Source organism: Triticum aestivum, chromosome 4D (assembly GCF_018294505.1).
Source record: "Triticum aestivum cultivar Chinese Spring chromosome 4D, IWGSC CS RefSeq v2.1, whole genome shotgun sequence".
NCBI lineage: Eukaryota > Viridiplantae > Streptophyta > Magnoliopsida > Poales > Poaceae > Triticum > Triticum aestivum.
Genome location: NC_057805.1, coordinates 51,126,285 through 51,139,493, shown reverse-complemented (window position 1 = coordinate 51,139,493; position 13,209 = coordinate 51,126,285).

Sequence of the window (13,209 nt, the reverse complement as noted above, 5' to 3'; positions counted from 1 at the left end):
CCTTCATATCAATAATTGCACCAATCGTTCTAAGGAAAGGTCTACCAAGAATAATAGGACATGAAGGATTGCAATCTATATCAAGAACAATAAAATCTACGGGCACATAATTCCTATTTGCAATAATAAGAACATCATTAATTCTTCCCATAGGTTTCTTAATGGTGGAATCCGCAAGGTGCAAGTTTAAAGAGCAATCATCAAAATCACGGAAACCTAGCAAATCGCACAAAGTTTTTGGGATCGTGGAAACACTAGCACCCAAATCACATAAAGCATAGCACTCATGATCTTTAATTTTAATTTTAATAGTAGGTTCCCACTCATCATAAAGTTTTCTAGGGATAGAAACTTCCAACTCAAGTTTTTCTTCATAAGATTGCATCAAAGCATCAACGATATGTTTAGTAAAAGCTTTATGTTGGCTATAAGCATGTGGAGAATTTAGCACGGATTGCAACAAGGAAATACAATCTATCAAAGAGCAATTATCATAATTAAATTCCTTGAAATCCAAAATAGTGGATTCATTAATATCTAGAGTTTTGATCTCTTCAATCCCACTTTTACCAATTTTTGCATCAAGATCTAAAGACTCCGAATTTTTGGAACGCCTTCTAGGTAAAGGTGGATCATATTCAGTCCCATCATTATCAAGATTCATATTGCAAAACAAAGATTTAATAGGGGACACATCAATAACTTTTAGATCTTCATCTTTATTTTCATAAAAAAATTCCGGCTTAGCGGCCATCTTATTTACTAAGGTGGCATGCTTATCCGAAACTTCAGCTATTAACTTCTCAAGATGAGCAATCTGAGATTTCAAACCATCAAATTCTTTAGACATATCATCGAGCTCTTTATTCATATAACCCATAAAGCTTTTTTGTTCTTTAAGCTCGTTTCTAAAGAAATTATTATGCTCAAATTGTAAGACCATAAAACTCCTAACGTTGCTTTCGATCTCTTCTAACCTCTTAAGGTGAAGATCACCAAATCTGGGTAGGGTCATCGTGACAAGCAAGCGATCCAACACACGAGCAAACAAGAAGCAAGCGAAAAAAAGGCGAACGGAAAAGATAGGGCGAATAAAACGGCAAGGGTGAAGTGGGGGAGAGGAAAACGAGAGGCAAATGGCAAATAATGTAATGCGGGAGATAAGGGTTTGTGATGGGTACTTGGTATGTTGACTTTTGCGTAGACTCCCCAGCAACGGCGCCAGAAATGGCTCATTGTCGGGAGTCAAATCTTGACTTGACTTCGCGTAAGCCTCCCCGGCAACGGCGCCAGACATCCTTCTTGCTACCTCTTGAGCACTGCGTTGGTTTTCCCTTGAAGAGGAAAGGGTGATGCAGCAAAGTAGCGTAAGTATTTCCCTCAGTTTTTGAGAACCAAGGTATCAATCCAGTAGGAGGCCATGCACGAGTCCCTTGCACCTACACAAACAAATAAATCCTCGCAACCAACGCAATAAAGGGGTTGTCAATCCCTTCACGGTCACTTACGAGAGTGAGATCTGATAGATATGATAAGATAATATTTTTGGTATTTTTATGATAAAGATGCAAAGCAAAGAAAGAAAAATAAAGACTACGCTAGAAATAACTTGTTGACGGGAGATTAATATGATGGAAAATAGACCTGGGGGCCATAGGTTTCACTAGTGGCTTCTCTCAAGAGCATAAGTGTTACGATGGGTGAACAAATTACTGTTGAGCAATTGACAGAATTGAGCATAGTTATGAGAATATCTAGGTATGATCATGTATATACGCATCACGTCCGAGACAAGTAGACCGACTCCTGCCTGCATCTACTACTATTACTCCACACATCGACCGCTATCCAGCATGCATCTAGAGTATTAAGTTCATAAGAACAGAGTAACGCTTTAAGTAAGATGACATGATGTAGAGGGATAAACTCATGCAATATGATATAAACCCCATCTTGTTATCCTCGATGGCAACAATACAATACGTGCCTTGCTGCCCCTACTGTCACTGGGAAAGGACACCGCAAGATTGAACCCAAAGCTAAGCACTTCTCCCATTGCAAGAAAGATCAATCTAGTAGGCCAAACCAAACTGATAATTCGAAGAGACTTGCAAAGATAACCAATCATACATAAAAGAATTCAGAGAAGATTCAAATATTGTTCATAGATAAACTTGATCATAAACCCACAATTCATCGGTCTCAACAAACACACCGCAAAAGAAGATTACATCGAATAGATCTCCACAAGAGAGGGGGAGAACATTGTATTGAGATCCAAAAAGAGAGAAGAAGCCATCTAGCTAATAACTATGGACCCGAAGGTCTGAGGTAAACTACTCACACATCATCGGAGAGGCTATGGTGTTGACGTAGAAGCCCTCCGTGATCGATGCCCCCTCCGGGGGAGCTCCGAAACAGGCCTCAAGATGGGATCTCACGGGTACAGAAGGTTGTGGCGGTGGAATTAGGTTTTTGGCTCCATATCTGGTAGTTTGGGGGTACGTAGGTATATATAGGAGGAAGAAGTACGTCGGTGGAGCAACGTGGGGCCCACGAGGGTGGAGGGCGCGCCTAGGGGGGTAGGCGCGCCCCCTACCTCGTGCCCTCCTGGTTGATGTCTTGACGTAGGGTCCAAGTCCTCTGGATCACGTTCGTTCCGAAAATCACGTTCCCGAAGGTTTCATTCCGTTTGGACTCCGTTTGATATTCTTTTTCTGCGAAACTCTGAAATAGGCAAAAAACAGCAATTCTGGGCTGGGCCTCTGGTTAATAGGTTAGTCCCAAAAATAATATAAAAGTGTATAATAAAGCCCATTAATGTCCAAAACAGAATATAATATAGCATGGAACAATAAAAAATTATAGATACGTTGGAGACGTATCAATCCCCTCGGGAGTCGCCTCCGAGTCGCGCTCCTCGCTCTCCTCCTCTTTCTCCTCCTTGCGGGAGTCGCCAGAAGACACGTCCACCAGTGCCGTCGCCTCCGGGACCACAAGGGGCGCTGGCGGCACCAGGCCGCGCTCGTCGAAGGTGGGCATGGCGGTCACGACCTGCGCCCCGTCCTTGCGAAGGAACAAGGGAACGATGGCGCTCGGCAGATACTCTTGGTCGTCCCTGACCAAGAGGCGGAGAGCCACGGCCAGCTCCTCATCAGCCAAGGCCACCGGACTCAGGCGAAGCTTGTCTTCTTCGCTCCCAAGCGTCGACAGGGGGCGCGAGCGCGCCTAGAGCGGAGCCAACCGCAGCATCAGGAACTCCCTCAGGAGCATGGCCCCCGTCAGCTTTGCCGCCTTCGTGTTGCCCGGCTTCAGGTCGGCGGTCATCTTCTCCAGCACCGACGTCGCCCGGTCGTCAGTAAGCTTCACGCAGGACCACCCTTCGTTAGACTGGGTCATCTCCATCGGCAACCTCAACCTGGGGTGGACACACTTGGCATCCATCATGATCCACTTGCTCCTGAAGCCATCAGCCTTCTTCCCGGCCTTCGAGATCGCGTTGGCCTTGCCGGCCGCGACGAAGTTGGCACACCCTGAGGTATGGCCATAGTTGATTCGAAGGAAGAAGAAGTGGCGCAGCAGAGCCACGGATGGCATCACCCCGACATACGCCTCGCAGTAGAAGGCAAAAGTCAACAAGAGAAGAATGGAGTTGGGATGGAGATGAAGGGCCTGCAACATGTAATGGCGGAGGACGGCGTAGAAGAAGTCGGAGAAGGGGGGAACCAGGCCCGCGACGACGCTGCTCATGAAGAAGGGGTAGAAGGTGCTCCCCTGAGCCTCCGGCTTGGCGAAGCCGGCCCGAAGCTTGGTCTTCCCCTTCTCGTTGCTCTCCCCCGCCGTCAGCAGGCGCGTGGTGGCGAGGTTCTTCTCCGAGATGTTGGGCGCGTCTAGGGCTGGCTCTTACCAAGCAGGCGGCGCAGCGGCCTTGGCCTTTCGGGGCGCCATTGGTCGAAAGCTCGGAAGGGGATTGAAGCAGATCTGGAGATTTCGGAAGCAAGGAGTGAGAAAGGGGATCTGGAGCAAGGCGAAGGAGAGCAATGAAGGCAAGCGTTGCCCGTGCCAGCCTTTTGTCAGACGGGCAGTTGCCGAGGCAGCATAGGGAAGCGGAGACGCCCACGTCCAATCAATCGCCACGCGTCGACCAAGGCCGCAGGCTGTTGGGGCCCGCAGCGCTCCGCACTTGCCCCTTGGCTTCGCCTCGAAGCCAAGTCCGAGCGCGCCTTGCAGCCGGGGGCTACTGTCGGCGTCCTGGGAACGGGGGTCCCCAGACTTGCCTGCCTGGGGCCCACGGCGTGGCTCCGCTAGCGGCCCCGTATGACCCATCTTCACCAGCAAACACTCAAGACCCTCGCGAGGGGGACGACACAAGACCTCCTCGGGAGCTGCCTCGCCAGGCTGGCTCACAAGGGGTGGAGAGATCAAGGCAAGGGGAACCTCGTGAGGTTCCTATGACGTCAACCATGACGACCAAGGCCAGGCGGGCGCCAGCACGCACAGTGTCCTCGTTTCCCCTTTGGTGCTAAAGGGGCAAGCGCAGGCGAGGAGTCCCGAGGCATCAGGCAAAGGTTTCCATATCGGTGCAACGAGACCAAGACCAGCAGGACGGCGAGACGGAGGTCACCGTGGAGCCCAAGACGGCATCGCCACCAGAGCCTTTGGCAGGCGAAGACCACCTTTAGTCAGGATAGCTTGTACTAGTTGTCCCCCTTCAAATTGGCCGTTGTGGCATCCCTTCCCGCTCAATATTTGGGAAGAGGACCAGGCCTCTATAAATAGGACTAGACACCACAGTAGGAGGGAACGAATTCAGATCATCCTCACCCACACAAGTCCACCAAGCACAAGAACACCTCTCCTCAGGGAGTTGTTCTTCCCTTGTACTGTTCATCATCAGCCCAAGAGGCAATCCACCACACCACACTGGAGTAGGGTATTACGCCACAACGGTGGCCCGAACCAGTATAAATCTTGTGTCTCTTGTGTTGCGTGTTTGTCGAGCTAGGCCTTGAGATCACGGTGAGGCTGAGGGCGTGATTAGGTAGGGGGAGATGTTCGTGCGCACCCCAGTGTTCGAACCTCAAGGGTTTTGCCGGAACCCGAAATCCGACAGGGGCGCCGTCCTCCTTCCCTAGTCCATTTCGGACCCAGGGGGAGGGGGCGCGCGGCCTGCCCTAGCCACACCTCTCTCTCCAGTAAGGCCCATGTGGCCCATTAGTTCCCCCGGGGGGTTCCGGTAACCCTCTGGCACTCCGGTTTTATCCGAAACTTCTCCGGAACATTTCCGGTGTCTGAATATAGTCGTCCAAAATATCAATCTTTATGTCTCGACCATTTCGAGACTCCTCATCATGTCCGTGATCACATCCGGGACTCCGAACTACCTTCGGTACATCAAAAGACATAAACTCATAATACCAACCGTCATCGAACGTTAAGCGTGCGGACCCTACGGGTTCGAGAATTATGTAGACATGATCGAGACTTACTTCCGGTCAATAACCAATAGCGGAACCTGGATGCTCATATTGGTTCCTACATATTCTACGAAGATCTTTATCGGTCAAACCGCATAACAACATACGTTGTTCCCTTTGTCATCGGTATGTTACTTGCCCGAGATTCGATCGTCGGTATCTCAATACCTAGTTCAATCTCGTTACCGGCAAGTCTCTTTACTCGTTCCGTAATGCATCATCCCGCAATTAACTCATTAGTCACATTGCTTGCAAGGCTTATAGTGATGTGCATTACCGAGAGGGTCCAGAGATACCTCTCCGAAACACGGAGTGACAAATCCTAATCTCGATCTATGCCAACCCAACAAACACCATCGGAGACACCTGTAGAACATCTTTATAATCACCCAGTTACGTTGTGACGTTTGATCGCACACTAAGTGTTCCTCCGGTATTCGGGAGTTGCATAATCTCATAGTCATAGGAACATGTATAAGTTATGAAGAAAGGAATAGCAATAAACTAAACGATTATAGTGCTAAGCTAACGGATGGGTCATGTCAATCACATCATTCTCTAATGATGTCATCCTGTTCATCAAATGACAACACATGTCTATGGTTAGGAAACTTAACCATCTTTGATTAACGAGCTAGTCAAGTAGAGGCATACTAGTGACACTCGGTTTGTCCATGTATTCACACATGTACTAAGTTTCGGGTTAATACAATTCCAACATGAATAATAAACATTTATCATGATATAAGGAAATATAAATAACAACTTTATTATTGCCTCTAGGGCATATTTCCTTCAGTCTCCCACTTGCACTAGAGTCAATAATCTAGATTACATTGTAATGATTCTAACACCCATGGAGTCTTGGTGTTGATCATGTTTTGCTCATGAGAGAGGCTTAGTCAACGGGTCTGCAACATTCAGATCCGTATGTATCTTGCAAATCTCTATGTCCCCTTTCGACACTTGATGACGGATGGAATTGAAGCGTCTCTTGATGTGCTTGGTTCTCTTGTGAAATCTGGATTCCTTCGCCAAGGCAATTGCTCCAGTATTGTCACAAAAGATTTTCATTGGACCTGATGCACTAGGTATGACACCTAGATCGGATATGAACTCCTTCATCAAGACTCCTTCATTTGCTGCTTCCAAAGCAGCCATGTATTCCGCTTCACACGTAGATCCCGCCGCGACCCTCTGCTTAGAACTACACCAACTGACAGGTCCACCGTTCAATATAAACACGTATCCGGTTTGAGACTTAGAGTCATCCGGATTAGTGTCAAAGCTAGCATCGACGTAACCTTTTACGACGAGCTCTTTGTCACCTCCATAAACGAGAAACATATCCTTAGTCCTTTCCGGGTATTTCAGGATGTTCTTGACCGCTGTTCAGTGATCCACTCCTGGATTACTTTGGTACCTCCCTACTATACTTATAGCAAGGCACACATCAGGTCTGGTACACATCATTGCATACATGATAGAACCTATGGCTGAAGCATAGGGAATGACTTTCATTTTCTCTCTATCTTCTGCAGTGGTCGGGCATTGAGTCTCACTCAACTTCACACCTTGTAACACAGGCAAGAACCCATTCTTTGACTGGTCCATTTTGAACTTCTTCTAAATCTTATCAAGGTATGTGCTTTGTGAAAGTCGAATTAAGCGTCTTGATCTATCTCTATAGATCTTGATGCCCAATATATAAGCAGCTTCACCGAGGTCTTTCATTGAAAAACTTTTATTCAAGTATCCTTTTATGCTATCCAGAAATTCTATATCATTTTCAATCAACAATATGTCATCCACATATAATATTAGAAATGCTACAGAGCTCCCACCCACTTTCTTGTAAATACAGGCTTCTCCAAAAGTCTGTATAAAACCATATGGTTTGATCACACTATCAAAACGTTTATTCCAACTCCGAGAGGCTTGCACCAATCCATAAATGGATCGTTGGAGCTTGCACACTTTGTTAGCATCCTTTGGATTTACAAAACCTACTGGTTGTATCATATGCAATTCTTCTTCCAGAAAATCCATTCAGGAATGCAGTTTTGACATCCATTTGCCAAATTTCATAATCATAAAATGCGGCAATTGCTAACATGATTCTTACAGACTTAAGCGTCACTACGGGTAAGAAAGTCTCATCGTAGTCAACTCCTTGAACTTGTCGAAAACCTTTCGCAACAAGTCGAGCTTTGTAGACAGTAACATTACCATCAACATCAGTCTTTTCTTGAAGATCCATTTATTCTCAATGGCTTGCCGATCATCGGGCAAGTCAACCAAAGTCCACACTTTGTTCTCATACATGGATCCCATCACAGATTTCATGGCCTCAAGCCATTTTGCATAATCTGGGCTCATCATCGCTTCCTCATAGTTCGTAGGTTCATTATGGTCTAGTAACATGATGCCCAGAAAAGGATTACCGTACCACTCTTGTGCGGATCTTACTCTGGTTGACCTACGAGTTTCAGTAGTAACTTGATCTGAAGTTTCATCATCACTATCAATAGCTTCCTCACTAATTGGTGTAGGAATCACTGGAACTGATTTCTGTGATGAACTACTTTCCAATTCGGGAGAAGGTACAATTACCTCATCAAGTTCCACTTTCCTCCCACTCACTTCTTTCGAGAGAAACTCCTTCTGTAGAAAGGATCCATTCTTGGCAACGAATATCTTGCCTTCAGATCTGTGATAGAAGGTGTACCCAACAGTCTACTTTGGTTATCCTATGAATACACATTTCTCCGATTTGGATTCGAGCTTATCAGGTTGAAGCTTTTTCACATAAGCATCGCAGCCCCAAACTTTCAGAAATGACAACTTTGGTTTCTTGCCAAACCACACTTCATAAGGTGTCGTCTCAACGGATTTAGATGGTGCCCCATTTAACATGAATGCAGCTGTGTCTAAAGCATAACCCCAGAACGGTAGCGGTAAATCAGTAAGAGACATCATAGATCGCACCATATCTTAATATAGTGCGGTTACGACGTTCGGACACACCATTACACTGTGGTGTTCCAGGTGGCGTGAGTTGCGAAACTATTCCAAATTGTTTCAAATGAAGACCAAACTCATAACTCAAATATTCACTTCTACGATCAGATCATAGAAACTTTATTTTCCTGTTACGATGATTTTCTACTTTACTCTGAAATTCTTTGAACTTTTCAAATGTTTCATACTTATGTTTCCTTAAGTATATACCTATATCTGCTCAAATCATTTGGGAAAGTCAGAAAATAATGATACCCACCGCGAGCCTCAACACTCATCGGACCGCATACATCAGCATGTATTATTTCCAATAAGTCAGTTGCTCGCTCCATTGTTTAGGAGAATGGAGTCTTAGTCATCTTGCCCATGAGGCATGGTTCGCAAGCATCAAGTGATTCATAATGAAGTGATTCCAAAAGCCCATCATCATGGAGTTTCTTCATGCGCTTTACACCAATATGACCTAAACGGCAGTGCCACAAATATGTTGCACTATCATTATCAACTTTGCATCTTTTGGCATCAATATTATGAATATGTGTACTGAAGAAATATGCCCTAGAGGCAATAATAAAGTTGTTATTTATATTTCCTTATATCATGATAAATGTTTATTATTCATGCTAGAATTGTATTAACCGGAAACTTAGTACATGTGTGAATACATAGACAAAAACAGAGTGTCCCTAGTATGCCTCTACTTGACTAGCTCGTTAATCAAAGATGGTTATGTTCCTGACCATAGACATGTGTTGTCATTTGATGAACGGGATCACATCATTAGAGAATGATGTGACGGACAAGACCCATCCGTTAGCTTAGCATTATGATCGTTGAGTTTTATTGCTATTGCTTTCTTCATGACTTATACATGTTCCTCTGACTATGAGATTATGCAACTCCCGAATACCGGAGGAACACCTTGTGTGCTGTCAAATGTCACAACGTAACTGGGTGATTATAAAGATGCTCTACAGGTGTCTCCGAAGGTGTTTGTTGAGTTGGCATAGATCGAGATTAGGATTTGTCACTCCGATTGTCAGAGAGGTATCTCTGGGCCCTCTCGGTAATGCACATCACTATAAGCCTTGCAAGCAATGTGAATAATGAGTTAGTTGCAGGACGATGCATTACGGAATAAGTAAAGAGACTTGCCGGTAACGAGATTGAACTTGGTATTAAGATACCGACGATCGAATCTCGGGCAAGTAACATACCGATGACAAAGGGAACAACGTATGTTGTTGTGCGGTTTGACCGATAAAGATCTTCGTAGAATATGTAGGAACCAATATGAGCATCCAGGTTCCGCTATTGGTTATTGAACGGAGATGAGTCTCGATTATGTCTACATAGTTCTCGAACCCGTAGGGTCCGCACGCTTAACGTTCGATGACGATCAGTATTATGAGTTTATGTGTTTTGATGTACCGAAGGTAGTTCGGAGTCCCGGATGAGATCACAGACATGACGAGGAGTCTCGAAATGGTCGAGACATAAAGATTGATATATTGGAATGTTATATTCGAACACCGGAAAGGTTCCGGGGGTCACCGGATAAATACCGGAGTACCGGGGAGTTACCGGAACACCCCGGAGGGTCAATGGGCCTTAGTGGAAATAGAGGGCAGCAAGGGAGCTGTGGGGCGTGCCCCCTAGGCCCAAACCAAATTGGTTTAGGGCTTGGGGGGCCGGCCCCCTCTTTCCTTCTCCCCTCCTCTTTCCTTCCCCTCCTAGTTGGACTAGGAAAGGGGGAACCTACTCCTAGTAGGAGTAGGATTCCCCCCTTGGGGCGCACCCTATGAGGCCCCCGGCCCCCTCCCCTTGCTCCTTTATATACGGGAGAGGGGGGCACCCCTAGAACACACAAGTTGACAGTTGTCTTAGCCGTGTGCCGTGCCCCCTCCACAGATTTCCACCTCGGTCATATCGTTGTAGTGCTTAGGCGAAGCCCTGCGTCGGTAACTTGATCATCAACGTCATCATGCCGTAGTGCTGACGAAACTCTCCCTCGACCTCAGCTGGATCTAGAGTCCGTGGGACGTCATCGAGCTGAACGTGTGCAGACCGCGGAGGTGCCGTACCTTCGTTGCTAGGATCGTGAAGACGTACGACAACATCAACCGCGTTGTCATAACGCTTCCGCTTTTGATCTATGAGGGTACATAGACAACACTCTCCCCTCTCGTAGGTAGATCTTGCGTGATCGTAGGAATTTTTTTTGAAATACTGCGTTCCCCAATAGTGGTATCAGAGCCAGGTCTATGCGTAGATGTTATATGCACGAGTAGAACACAAAGAGTTGTGGGCGATAATAGTCATACTGCTTACCAGCATGTCATACTTTGATTCGGTGGTATTGTTGGATGAAGCGGCCCAGACCGACATTACGCGTAAGCTTACGCGAGACTGGTTCTACCGACGTGCTTCGCACACAGGTGACTAGTGGGTGTCTGTTTCTCCAACTTTAGTTGAATCGAGTGTGGCTACGCCCGGTCCTTGTTGAAGGTTAAAACATCACACTTGATGCAAAATCGTTGTGGTTTTTGATGCGTAGTAAGAACGGTTCTTGCTAAGCCTGTAGCAGCCACGTAAAACTTGCAACAACAAAGTAGAGGACGTATAACTTGTTTTTGCAGGGCATGTTGTGATGTGATATGGTCAAGACATGATGCTATATTTTATTGTATGAGATGATCATGTTTTGTAACAGAGTTATCGGCAACTGGCAGGAGCCATATGGTTGTCGCTTTATTGTATGAAATGCAATCGCCATGTAATTGCTTTACTTTATCACTAAGCGGTAGCGATAGTCGTAGAAGCTATAGTTGGCGAGACGACAACGATGCTTCAATGGAGATCAAGGTGTCAAGCCGATGACGATGGTGATCATGATGGTGCTTTGGAGATGGAGATCAAAGGCACAAGATGATTATGGCCATATCATATCACTTATATTCATTGCATGTGATGTTCATCCTTTATGCATCTTATTTTGCTTAGTTCGGCGGTAGCATTATAAGATGATCTCTCACTAAATTTCAAGGTATAAGTGTTCTCCCTGAGTATGCACCGTTGCGACAGTTCGTCGTGCCGAGAGACCACATGATGATCGGGTGTGATAAGCTCTACAACGGGTGCAAGCCAGTTTTATATACGCAGAATATCGGGTTAAACTTGATGAGCCTGGCGTATGCAGATATGGCCTTGGAACACTGGAGACCAAAAGGTCGAGTGTGAATCATATAGTACATATGATCAACATAGAGATGTTCACCATTGAAAAGTACTCCATCTCACGTGATGATCAGACATGGTTTAGTTGATTTGGATCACATGATCATTTAGATGACTAGCACTACAAAAAAAAGACACATCCGTGACATTTTGGGACGAACGAAAATCTTTTCTGTCATACTTATGACACTTCTATGACGATAATTGTGATAAAACCCGGTATCATCATAGATGTGGTGGGGTCCTACTTCTATGACTAAAAATCATGACAAAAAATGGGCCTTTCGTCCTGGGCGGGCCGGAGACGCAGATGCATGCCATTCTTTGGGCTGTCCATGATGGAAAAAACCGTGGTAGAAGCGAGGGCGCGGAAAATATCGGCGAGTCCCCGGTTACGGTGGGTGGTCGGGGGCCGAGCGATGCGCGTTTCTCTCGTACGTACGCGCGCGTGTGCGAGGCGTTGGGCTCTATCTGAACCCGAGCGAGGCGTTGGGCTCTAACTGAACCCGAGCGATTGCACTGCAGGCTACGCGTCACTGAACCCGAGCGATCGATCGATGGCTGTTAACTGAACCCGATCGAGCGATTCCTTTGCTACTGCTGCTAACTAAAGCCGATCGATGCTGCCTCTGGATGAACAGTGAGCGTTGCTGGGGGGGTTTGAATGAACAGTTCCTGGTGGGGGTGGATGAACAGGACCCCGTGGCGTTGCCTCTGGATGAACAGTGAGCGTTATTGGGGGGTTTGGATGAACAGTTCCCGGTGGGGGTGGATGAACAGGACCCCGATCATTTGAGCCGATTGGGGCTGGATGAACAAGACCCCATGGAGGGCAGGATGAACAGGACCACCCCGTGGAGGGCAGGATGAACAGTAGCCCGTGGAGGGGTGGTTGAACAGGAGCCCGTGGAGAGGGCTGGTTGAACAGTAGCCGGTGGAGTAGCGCGCGGTGGAGGCTGGATGAACATGAGCCCGTGGATGAACATTCGCAGGTGGAGGCTGGAGGAGGTCGATGGTGGATGAATAGTAGCCCATGGAGGCTGGAGTGGGTCGACAGTGGAGATGAACAGTATCCCGTGGAGTCCCGTTTTGCGGTACGCCACACCCCTCCCGATGAACAGGACCCCCGTTTCGACCGTAGCGCTCCAACACAAGTCCGTTTCCTCCGTTTTGCGGTACGCCACACTCCCGATCAACATGACCCCCGTTTCGATCGTAGGAGGTCCGTTTCCTCCGTTTTGCGGTACGCCAGATCCCTCCCGATGAACAGGATCCCGTTTCGAACATGGCCGGTCGAACACAAGGCCATTTCCTCCGTTCTGCGGTATGCCAGGCCTCGTTTCCATCGACTGTTCCGTCCAAGCCCTCCCGATGAACACGATGACGCATTCTGTTCCGACCCAGCCGGTTGGCTCCCCATGAACACGACGACGAAGCAGTTTCTCCGTTCCGACCCAACCATGTACACGAGCCC